This window comes from Podarcis melisellensis (genome assembly GCF_964234715.1).
Source record: "Podarcis melisellensis genome assembly, chromosome: 1".
NCBI lineage: Eukaryota > Metazoa > Chordata > Lepidosauria > Squamata > Lacertidae > Podarcis > Podarcis melisellensis.
The window spans coordinates 35,564,841-35,577,443 of NC_138528.1; the positions used below are offsets into that span (position 1 = coordinate 35,564,841).

At 40.2% G+C, this 12,603-nt stretch overlaps 1 long non-coding RNA gene across 3 annotated transcripts in view; it reads left to right on the forward strand.

Moving 5' to 3' along the window:
* Window positions 1-10,944, forward strand: part of LOC309356433 — a 39,261-nt gene extending 28,317 nt beyond the window's left edge. For all 3 annotated transcript variants that reach the window (XR_014162785.1, XR_014162786.1, XR_014162787.1), the window contains 2 exons: window positions 2,486-2,604; window positions 10,626-10,944. This is a non-coding gene — a long non-coding RNA (uncharacterized lncRNA). The remainder of the gene's footprint in view (window positions 1-2,485; window positions 2,605-10,625) is intronic.
* The last annotated feature ends 1,659 nt before the right edge of the window (window positions 10,945-12,603 follow it).

The window sequence follows — 12,603 nt, forward strand, 5'->3', positions numbered from 1 at the left end:
TGGGATAATGAAAAGGATGGAACATATCATAGAAAGTTGTGATAGTCTTTTTTTTTTAAAGGGGGTGGAGTGGGTGGGGCTTGAAAAAGAAATGCACAAGATAAAATGCCCTTTGTCTTCCCTACCTTTGCAATGAAAATACAGTGGTACCTTGGGTTAAGGACTTAACTCCTTCCGGAGGTCCGTTCTTAACCTGAAACTGTTCTTAACCTGAGGTACCACTTTAGCTAATGGGGCCTCCCGCTGCTGCCCCGTGATTTCTGTTTTCATCCTGAAGCAAAGTTCTTAACCCGAGGTACTATTTCTGGGTTAGCAGAATCTGTAACCTGAAGCGTCCTCAAACGTCTATACCCTGAGGTACCACTGTATGCTGCGCTGTCATGTTGCTGAGTCGACACATATAATATATTATAATTGAACTTTGAATATTGAAAGCAACTGTTCCCTGCCCCTTTCTAGCTATGTTTCAAAGGAACATAAGTGGAAAGCCTGCAAAAAGAGCACTTAATCCTTATAGCAGTAAACATCCCAGCCAGTATCTCCCATGTAGCTCATGAAAGGTCTCAGTCAATACCCCCTCAAAATCCACAATACAAGAGAGACTGTTTGCTTGTCCTGCTCAGTTCCTCTCCTACATTGAAACAGATATCTATTTTGCCCAGTAACTCCCCTCCACAATATAGACCACAATCTACCCCCACTGAAATGCATGGAAGATATGCAACAATATTACTGATTTGGCACAAGAGAAGATTCCAGTGGATTGGGCCCATAATCTTTTCATATATCACTTTGTATTTATAGTAAGTTTAAGAAAGACAAAGAAAAGGAAGAAACTGTTTTGCTTAGTATGAAAGAAAGGCACAAAATGAGCATTCAGCATGAGGAGTATGTCAAGGAACAACAGTACCTTATACAACACTCTGGAAAAATGGTAAAAAGTACAAGTGTTCACACCATATTGTAAAGTAAATTCTTTAGAAATTGCTCTGTTATCTCAGAGGTAGCAGACATACCATATGCCGTGTCTAGCAGTTGCTATGGTAACTACTCTTAAAATTTTAACACAGGAGAAATGGTTGCCTAAAATCTCCATGGCTTGGGAGGCCATATTCTGCTCAATAGTTATTGCCCTGAGCTTCATTAAGAATCTTAATGCAGATTTAGAGTTCCATTTTTTAAAAAATTGTATTTAAATTGCATCATAATTGTGGGATATGGTAGTATTTGATACTTCTGGTTTTAGGTAGGTTCACACATTACAGTTGTGATACTGAACCTGCCTGAAACCTTATTTGTGTTGTGGCTCCTTAATATGGAACCTGAGGTGTGCAGCGGGGTGTATCTTGTATGCATGTATTGATTGCCCCAGTCATGGACAGTCTCTGTGTCATCACCCAACTATTCTAAAAGTGGCACACTGCATCCAGGAAGCTATAGCAGTGAGATGAGCTTGGCCAATATTGCAAGTCGCTCTTATGACCACCATTTTATTATTATGCAGAGGCTGTTTCAAGTGGTCTTCACCTGGCTATTGCACAGCACACATTTTCTCACGGGAGCGAAACAAACCACAATAGACTCAGCTGTACAGCTGCAAATATAAGGTTTTAAGTGTGTTTTAAGTGCATTATGTGAATGAGACACTAGATGGGGCCAGTGAGCTGATGGCAAATTCTACATATATTTTAAAATGTTTTTTTTAAAAAATTCACAGCATTTTTTATATACAAGTAGACGAGTTCAGTATACAATATTAATGCCAGTCCTATCTACATTTTCTCAATAACACCTTGAAAAAAAAACATTATGAGAAGCAAGAGCAGGCCCTTAGCTAAATTAGGTGGTGGAGGGGTGAAGTAGCTGTTTTGGAATATTGGGGTTTTCCAAAGGGAAAGAGTAGGGTTATCTTTATAATATATTCTCTAAAATGGGCTCCCTAAAAACGTTCCTTAACTCAGAATTTGATGGCTGCTTTTTTTCCCTCACAAAACAGGAGTACCCAGTTTTAGGAGAATTAAAAATACTGGTAGTTTTCACAGAAGGAAAAAGGGTGTGCAGAACAAGGCCAAAACCAAAGGGGTCAAGGGGTCAAAATACCTCCTCTGTGAGGAAAGCTTAAAATGTTTGTGGAATTTTAGGTTTTTTTTGGGGGGGGGACAAGTAATGAAAGGAGGGAATTCTAGACATTTGTAAAATTATGCATGGTGAAGAAAAAGTACAGTGGTACCTCGGGTTGCATACGCTTCAGGTTACATACTCCGCTAACCCAGAAATAGTGCTTCAGGTTAAGAACTTTGCTTCAGGATAAGAACAGAAATCATGCTCCGGCAGCGTGGTGGCAGCAGGAGGCCCCGTTAGCTAAAGTGGTGCTTCAGGTTAAGAACAGTTTCAGGTTAAGAACGGACCTCTGGAATGAATTAAGTACTTAACCCGAGGTACCACTGTACATAGATAATCTCTCTCTCTCTCTCTCCTGTACTAGAACTTGAGGTCATCTGCCAAAGCTATTCTCAGGATAGAGAAAAAGAAGGGCTTCTTCCCCAAAAGCAGACAATGGAAATCACCACCACAGGATGAAGTATGGCTACTCACTACCAGAAGGTGAAGTGTAAAGCCAACTTAGATGGCTTTGAAAGGGGGCATTAGACAAAGTCAAGGAAGATAAGACTATTAATTGCTGCTTCTAGTAGTGCTGCTAGCTCCAGGATCAGAGTCAGCATGCCTCTGAATACCCTGGGGGACTAACAGCAGGCGAGTGTTGATAGAGTTAGCTGCAAAAACATCTATATTTTTAGACAGTGATACAAGATACATATAATGGCATACATAGGGTCACAGAAACACGCAAGGGTTATACTGTGTAGGGATGGATGAATCTGTCAGTTTTGGTTTCTCTCTATTTCTCCTTTTTCAGGTCCTATGTTTGGTTCACCTCATTTCCCCATACTTTCCTGAATTTTTCATTAAACAGCCACACGAAAATTCCCATATATTTTCTTCTGCATTGCTGCTAATATGCACAGTATAATACACAATACACAGTATAATACACAATTTTGTCTAGTATATGAATAACAGAATGCATTTTTTATTTTTTATTTTCATTCCTGCACCATGTTTTGCATACACTTTCCACTAATCTAGGCAGTTTTGTACGCATCCTTTGGTTGGAGAGCTGCACCACAAAATCTGGAGAAGCGCAAATGGCAAAGGAGACCTGTGTTTCGCTTCACGTACTGTTTTGCGAAGTATGAAAATACGTTCATATTAAAATGCGAACATGATCTCCTCCATCCTAAATGCTATGTCGTTGTAGCCAATTGCCCATGTATAATCTTCACTGTTTTCGAGGCTACCAGCATGAGTTTGACCAAACTGCGGGAGGCAGTAGAGGACAGAGGTGCCTGGCGTTCTCTGGTCCATGGAGTCACGAAGAGTCGGATACGACTAAACGACTAAACAACAACAATCTTCACTGCAACATCACTTTAAAATATCAAGCAGTGGCCCCATCTGCAATACACATCTGAATCATCATCATACCACTTTAAACAGTCATGGCTTTCTACAAAGAACCCTGGGAACTGCAATTTATTAAGGGCAATGAGAGTTTTTAGGAGACCCTTATTCCCCTCAAGTGTGCCTCTGAATTTGAGTTAGTTGTGGTAAAAATAACAATTAACCCAGATGGTCACATGTGCCACAAGAATAACCACAAGAAATGATCAATATTTGAGAAAGCAGTTACCAGATCATAGACTGAATGACTGACTGATTGATTGCATTTATATGCCAGCTTTCTGTGAAGTCACCTAAGGTGGTTTGCAATTTTCAAAAGCCAAAACAAATAGATGGTGCAAAATATAAAGTTGGCCCTGGGGGTTGGGGAGGAACAGTTTGACTTGAGTGGGCCCTGATGTTGGCCACATTCACACCATAAATTTAAAGAACTATGATACCACATTAAACGATCATGGCTCCCCCCCAAAAAAATCCTGGGAGCTGTGGTTTGTAGAGGCTGCTGTGAGTTGTTAGGAGACCCTTCCCAGATCCACAATTCCCTGAGTGATTTCATAATACAGTCATACCTCAGAAGTCGAACACCTTGCGAGTCAAACGTTTTGGCTCCCGAACGCCAAACCCTGGAAGTGAGTGTTCTGGTTTGTGAATGTTCTTTGGAACCTGAACGTCCGATGTGGGTCCACGGCTTCTGATTGAGCTTCCTTCAGCCAATTAGAAGGCCTGGCTTGAATATTTTGGAAGTTGAATGGACTTCTGTAACGGATTCTGTTAGACTTCCAAGGTACGACTGTTTTTTAAATGTTTGATGTAAATGTGGCTGCTGTCTTTGCATGCACGCTCTTCTTCCTTCGCACATGGCAGTTGGTATCAGTTCTCCCTGTGAGGAAGGAGCAGGCCCCGATGTTGTCTTTGCCTGCATTGCTTGTTCTCTTCTTCCTTTCCACAGGGATGTTAAAAACCTGGTAACTAGCAGCCTCCACAGTGGTACTTCGGGTTAAGTACTTAATTCGTTCCACAGGTTCGTTCTTAACCTGAAACTGTTCTGAACCTGAAGCACCACTTTAGCTAATGGGGCCTCTTGCTTCCGCCACGCCACCAGAGCATGATTTTTGTTTTCATCCTGAAGCAAAATTCTTAAGCCGAGGTACTATTTCTGGGTTAGCGGAGTCTGTAACCTGAAGCGCATGTAATGTGAAGCGTATGTAACCCAAGGTACCACTGTACACTGCAGGTGCTTTTTCTATATATTAAATATTTCTATCCAACCATCCAAACGGGATTTTAATCTCCTAAATGTTGGTGCATTTGTGAGGGTCTGTGGCAGAGGATGGGCCAAATACACACCAAGTCTCAGAATGTGGCCACCTCTGCCCACCCCTGATTCTGGACAGGTGCATTACCTGCTCCTAAATTTGCTTTTTGGGATGGAAAATAGATGGGCAAAAACTCTGGGGAGTTCTGAAAGCACATCAGTTTGATTTTGCAAAATTAGGGAATCTGAAGAACTAAACCATACTCTTTCGTTTTTGGCTCAATTATATTCTTTCAAAGGATGTGTGAAAAAGTAATGGGCCACACAGTAATTATAAAAGAACAGAGTTGCCTGTGTTTTTTTGGAACTTGTGCATGGAGAGCTCAAATGTTATCGTTGCAGGATTTAATTTAACGATCATTTATTCCCAAACTTGGCTGTGTGCTTTCATTATTCTCCATGCCCTGGTGTGTGTGTGTGTGTGTGTTTAAATGAGAGAATCATTGTGAATTGTGTACATGTCCTCATCTCAATAAACACATTTTAGATGTGGCATTTGGGGGCATTTAATCACCAAGTATCCATCTTGTCTTTGAAGCTGGCTACATGCTACAGTGGTACCTTGGTTTTTGAATGTAATCCATTCCGGAAGACCGTTCGACTTCTGAAACGTTTGAAAACCGAAGCATTTACTTATGGAAGCATTTACTTACGGAAAACTCAATATGGAAGCCGCGTGGCTTGTTCGACTTCCGAAAAGTGTTTGAAAGCCAAAGCAGTTACTTCTGGGTTTTTGGCGTTCGAAAACCAAAACGTTTGACTTCTGAGACGTTCGAAAACTGAGGTACCACTGTATAGGCTAAATGGTAGCTATAAGCTGCCTCTGGTAGGATTGCCTCCAGGTCTGAAGGACCCCTCTTGGGCCTGTTTCCTGCGCATCAGTTTGAGACTGTGAGGCTCGGTGAGGCCCTCCACTGCTGTGGGGAAGCCCGGACCCTCAAGTTTGTGGTGGCTCAGGCCCATCCCCACATACTTTGGCACCATAGAGTTGGTGCCTATTGTTCCCAGGATTCTTTGGAGGAAGTAATGTGCTTTAAATGCATGTGGTATACACAGCCAGTGAATCATGCCAGTGTAAAACGAGTCCCTCACTTATAGCTGGGCAGGGCAGCCCGTTCTCCCAGAAAGAAGCAGTGTTGTGGAATGTTCTCTCCCAAGCAGTAGGGAGAAAACTGCAGCAAACTGTTCACACCATTTCATTTCTTCACTGTTTATCTGCTCTACACAGACTTACGAACGACTCTAGGGAAAGAAAAAACACAAAGGATGATATAACTAACAAACATGACGTGACTGACAACTGGGCAATGAGGATGTACATTTTAAAACGCAATACGGAAACGGTGAGAATTCATTAAAGAAAACAGTGGTAGGCAGGCTGATTGGATGAAGATTACTTCATGCCTGCTTGATGGTATGTTCTGCAATAATTCTCTGCTTGACATTGTGTTTGGGGCTGCAGAACATTCATGATTTCAGTCTGACCCCAGCAATTCCACCTCCTGCGTGGAGAGCATTTGCTTGCAGGAGGTGACCTGCCGCTGAGTATACATCAAGGCACTGATGTTCACAGTATAGCTGATAACTGGTGGAAATGAAATAATCTGTATTGACACATTTGGAAGTTTCACATCTTATCCTACTTAACATGCTAACGTGATAATTGCTAGACTGATGATTTTTCCAGTGACACATCTCCCTTTGTCAATATTTAGACCTGTGTATAGAAAGCTTATCTAACACACCTGGCTAATTTTCACTTAATTTAAAAATAAATGGAACATGTTTAGCTTGCAGGGTTAGTGGAACAAAAATAAAATGGGAAAGGGAAGGTTTCTTTTTTACCATTTTCTTTCCTGAAATATATGCACATTGTAGAGTTACTGATACACAGGATTGGGGATTGGCAATAAGGATAATGGATTCTCTCCTAAATCCCCTCTTTTAAAAACTTCATTCAGGTCAAAGGTTGGAAAAAATTAATTCCACTGACATAAATCCTGGGTCAGTTTTCACTGACTTGAGTGCTATCTATTCACCATTCTACTTATCAATTTATTTATGAGCACACACACACACACACGGACCAGAGATTGTAGGGAGGCTTATGAATAAAAACAGTGGTACCTTGGGTTACAAACACTTTGGGTTACAGACTCCGCTAACCCGGAAGTAGTACCTCAGATTAAGAACTTTACCTCAGGATAAGAACAGAAATCGTGCAGTGGTGGTGCGGCGGCATTAGCTAAAGTGGTACCTCAGGTCAAGAATGGTTCCAGGTTAAGAACGGACCTCCGGAACTAATTAAGTTCGTAAGCAGAGGTACCACTGTACAGTCAATTGAAGCCACTATTGGTGATTTTTACTGGAACTGTAAAATAGCAGGGTGACATCTGGTTTTGTCTGTCAGTGAGCAAACTGGACACACAGAAATTCCTCTTCCTTTCCTGATCCTGCTCTTTCCCATGCACCCAAAATTTGCTCTGTGGGGTTGGAGGACCCTCCTGAAAAGATCTGATGTCACAGTAGGCTGCAGGCAGAAGAAATTCAATTGCGTAAGCAAATTTCTGTTCACATGATATTTCCCAGAATGTTTTAAAACTTGTTCCTTGTTCTTGGCACCCCAAGTGGTGGGATGTTTCTGGGAGAGCACTCTTCTGTGTTTGATTTCCTTTGGGAGGAGAGATCACTGTAAGCTTCTGGAATTTTGTGGTTACACAAGGAGCTGTTGCCTTATACGGAATCAGAGAATTGGTCCATGGCTGGCCATGTGTCTCCGGGATTTTATTCAAGGATCTCCCAGAGTCCTGCCCAGAATTAATCCTGGGACCTTCTGCATGTCCAACAGATGCTCTTCACTGCGCTATGGACCACCCTTGATGATATTTAACTTATTTACAAATATGCAAGCCATCAAATACACCAGCCTTCTATATAAAGTGAACCTACCTTCAAGTTTCATTCCTCATTTTCTTTTTTTGCTATTAGGACAATGTCTGAATGATGCCAAAAAGATTCAGAGTTTGCGTTCCTGTTTGCGTAGCATTTCAGCCTGCATTCTGCCAACACCTGAAGACATTTCTTCCCGACCAGTTTTTAATTTTGCCGTGACAACTAAGTTTTTTTAGTTCTGTTCTAGCTCTCTTTGGTCTTATAACAACTTTTTTTTGATGTGATGCTATTTTTATTTATTTATTTACTGCATTTTTCATGATTTTATAATTTTGTTTGCTTTACTAGCCACTTTCAATGACCTCCCTTGGAGTGAGAAATGTGGGTTATTAATTTTTATCACTCTATCTATCATCTATCTATCTATCTATCATCTATCTATCTATCTATCATCTATCTATCTATCTATCTATCTATCTATCTATCTATCTATCTATCTATCTATCATCTATCATCTATCTATCATCTATCTATCTATCATCTATCTATATCTATCTATATCTCTCTCTCTCTATCTATCTATCTATCTATATCTATCTATCTATCTATCTATCTATCTATCTATCTATCTATCTCTATCTATCTATCATCTATCTATCTATTTATCTATCTATCTAATCTATCTATCTATCTATCATCTATCTATCTATCTATCTATCTATCTATCTATCTATCTATCTATCTATCTATCTATCTATCTATCATCTATCTATCTATCTATCTATCTATCTATCTATCTATATCTATCTATCTATCTATCTATCTATCTATCTATCTATCTATCTATCTATCTATCTATCTATCTATCATCTATCTATCTATATCTATCTATCTATCTATCTATCTATCTATCTATCTATCTATCTATCTATCTATCTATATCTATCTATCTATCTATCTATCTATCTATCTATCTATCATCTATCTATCTATCTATCATCTATCTATCTATCTATCATCTATCCAGTCTGATTTCCAGGCAGGACAGCCAGTGCAATTTTTCATTTGATAACAGCCTAGTGCTCCTGCCCTGAATGCTGGAGACATTACTAGCCATGATGCAGCTGAATGAAACATATGAACACAAAAGAAAGATTCTGATTTACGATGTTAGTTTTCAAGTGGTGGGTGAAGTTGCAGAAACTGCTGGCATCCCGATCTAAGGTCACATGAGGATTGTCACACAAGGCAGGGCATTCTTAGTGGTAGCACCATGTCTGTGGAAATCTGCCCCAAGTTAAATCAGGTTATACTTCAGCTGTGTTCAGGCACATTTTGAAAACTCACCTGTTTGCCCAGTTCTTTTGGGTGAAATTAGTGTTAGGTACGTAGTATCTGCTGCTATTTTTATGGATGTGGATCTGTTTGATGTTTTATATGTTTTTATGATTAATGCATTGTTTTATGTTGCTAGCTTCTCTGTGTTCCTTTTTGGGAGAAAGGGTGGGATGTAATAATGACCAATAAATACAGTGGTACCTCGGGTTACATATGCTTCAGGTTACAGACTCCACTAACCCAGAAATAGTACCTCGGGTTAAGAACTTTGCTTCAGAATGAGAACAGAAATCGTGCTCTGGCGGCATGGCGGCAGCAGGAGGCCCCATTAGCTAAAGTGGTGCTTCAGGTTAAGAACAGTTTCAGGTTAAGAACGGACCTCCGGAACAAATTAAGTACTTAACCCGAGGTACTACTGTAATATAAAGGTGGGCTACACCAATAGCATTCCTGTATGTACTACTTCAGTAAGACTTCCAAGTAGATGTCTATGATTGTGCTGTTTAATACAAGGAGAATGATGGAGAGAGACAGAAAAAGGAAAAAGAGACATACAGACAGACAGACAGACAGACAGACAGACAGACAGAGAAACTGATATAAATAATATTAAAAGTGGGTCCCTTGTCACAGGTTGGGGTTAAAGGAGAGTTCAGGTCTAGAAACTTTAAAGACGTCCATCCTATAGAACATATATGTATATCCTTGGATCTTGTTAGCAAGCAAACTTTCCAGTCAACTTGTATTCTATAATGCTTCACTGTTTTATGGTATAATCAACAACAACAGTAGGTCCAAGTTTTGGAGTTTGAGATTCCTGCTGCTTGAGTTTTTCATCATTGGTAAATGTTTGGCAAATGCTGATTGCGATCAAAATACAAACATAATTTTAAAAAGAGAACTTGCATTACCTGAGTTTAGGCTGTTTTTTTGTCATAACTTTGAGAAGGATACCAAATTCAGTTAATGGGTTAGAAAATAAGGGGGGGGCGTACGCGAATATATTTATGTACAATGACATTATGTGTTTTTAGGTCATTGCGAACCATTAAATCCTTGAAGCTCTCTTCTATCTACTACTTATTGCATCTGAAAACTAATGCTTTGCTTGGGTCCTAATGACTATGGCGTAAGTGCAGAACTATAAACCATAATGTGACACTCTGAATGCAGATACATCCATGCAATGTGGGGGGATCATGAAGAAGCCAATGAGTTATTGTTCCGTATAGTGTGCTATCAAGAAGAGTGTCTCTTCTGTTCTTACTGCTAGAAAGGTTTCAGACCGATTGGATTATCTGTGTTTGCAAACTCCTCTTTAACCCAACTGCACATGAAATTCCCTGCCTTGCTGCTTTTCAGGCTATGAGTGGCATCTGTCCTTACCCTGTCATGCCAGCATAGCTTTGTAGCACGGACTTGTTTTGTGAAACAAGCCTAATTTGCAGTGCTAACAGTGGGCAATCACTAATCTTTTTGTCTCTGCTGGCTGTGTGATTATGCTGCATTCAGCGTTGAGATCTGTTTTGAAATTCAATTTTTGTTCATTTATTCCCAGTGTCACAAAGCAATCTGTTGTCAAGTCCTGTTTTGTACATTCGCGGGGAAGAATCAAGCAAGAAGTTTGTTTCTGCATGATCATCACCACCACCATCGCCACCACCACCATCACCATCATCAGGCCTTTATCTTACAGCTGCATGTTCATTAATGTATTTTGCTTTTGTCTCTATTCTCAATTTGTGCTGAGGAAAACACATTTCTCTCAAAGAGTTTGCTTTTATTGCATGTCTGATACTTTGCCCCTTGTGCTGGGAGTCTTTGCATTGTGTTGTGATTGCCTCCACATTTATTAGAAACAAATCTGGTCTCTGCTACTTGTTTACCCTCATTGTGTCTTTATGTATGGGTATCTGTTTTTAATTAGGCACACTCTAAATCATTCACTGCTTGCTAACACTTTCATTGGGGAAGCACAGTTTTCAGTAACCTCGCAAATATCCTGAGTTCTTTGCAAAATCAAATCCGTATCTCAAAATAACTTTGTCATAGTCTCTTGTTAGCAGTGACACACACACACATATATACAGACATACAATCAGTCTGTAATTAATCCATCTGTTAGCTGTTCAATTTTACACTGTGCATTAATTATGTGCTTATTTTCCACAACGCAATGGTCAATGGTTTATCCTTGTGTCAGCTGACTAAGAAAGGATACAGCTAGCTCATGATACACACTCATTAACTCCATTTCCATTTGCAATCATAATCCACAGCCCAGACAAGACAATGTTAATCTGGATTTACTGCTATTAGTCAATGGGGCTAAATCAGCCTGAAACACCATATTTAAGCTTTGATGGTTTTCTTTGTTTTCTTTAGAAGGAGTAGCCCATTCTATGTCCAGAGTGTAGGGTTTCCCATAATGCTGTAATCAATTTTTTTCTAAAATATTGTGGCTAGTAAAGTACAATATCACTACTCACATTGCCTCCTTAATTCTAGAACATATTCAGGTGCATCCTCTGATGATTCTCTAGGCTAGCCTTCAGTGCCCTCCAGACTACAACTCTCATCAGCACCAGCTGGCCTTGGGAAATCAGGCTTCCCTGCAGCAGGGAAGATCCCTGGACTTGGGGAGCCTTCGGTGTGTTCTGGATCCCTGGAAAACCGGGGTTCCAAAATGTATGGGAGCTTCCATGAGTACAGCAGGCTCTTTTGCTGCAGTCATCTTTAAACTTTTGGAGGGCAGTGGTTATGGGCACAGTGTGGCAGAATAAACGCACTTGTGCATGCTTCCGCCCATGTTCATTAAAGCCCACATATCAGAGGTGGTTAACTTTCAGTCCAAGCCAATTTGGGTGTCACAGGGATTTACTGGAGGAGGAGAGGTAAGCCCCAATGTACTAGCAGAAATCCTTTTATAGGATTCTGCTAGCAGAACGGTTTAGTTGAATCTCCATGTTGGAGAACCTTCAAGGCTCTGATGCATGGGTCATAACTATTAGAAAACGTGTCTTCTGTGTAGTAGGCCTAATCCTGTGGAACTCCCCCCCCCCCGAGATTAGAAAGGCACCCTCCTTGCCTCAGGTGCATAACTAAGTCTTTTTTTGTGTTTGTTCCAGCAGGCATTTTAAGATAGGGTTTTGTTTTATTGTCCATTTTCTGCAGATTTGTTTTATGTACACTGCTTAAAAATGCGAATAATTAAGTTTGGATAGAAATTACCATATTTTTCAGTGTGTAAGACGAGTTTTTTCCCCTAAAAATAATGTCAAAAATTAGGGGGTGTCTTATACATGGGGCCACCTCCCTCCATTTTCTTAAATCTGAGACCCCAAAAATACGGGATGTCTTATACATGGGGGCATCTTATAGATGGAAAAATATGGTAAATAAAAAGAATATCTCCAGAATCATTCTCTCCAAATCTTTCTCTCTTTTTTATTTTGTTACTGGTGTGGCAGTCAAAGTGAAAATAGTGACCTGAATGAGGTCACTCAGGAAATCTATGGCTGCAATTTAAAGATAGG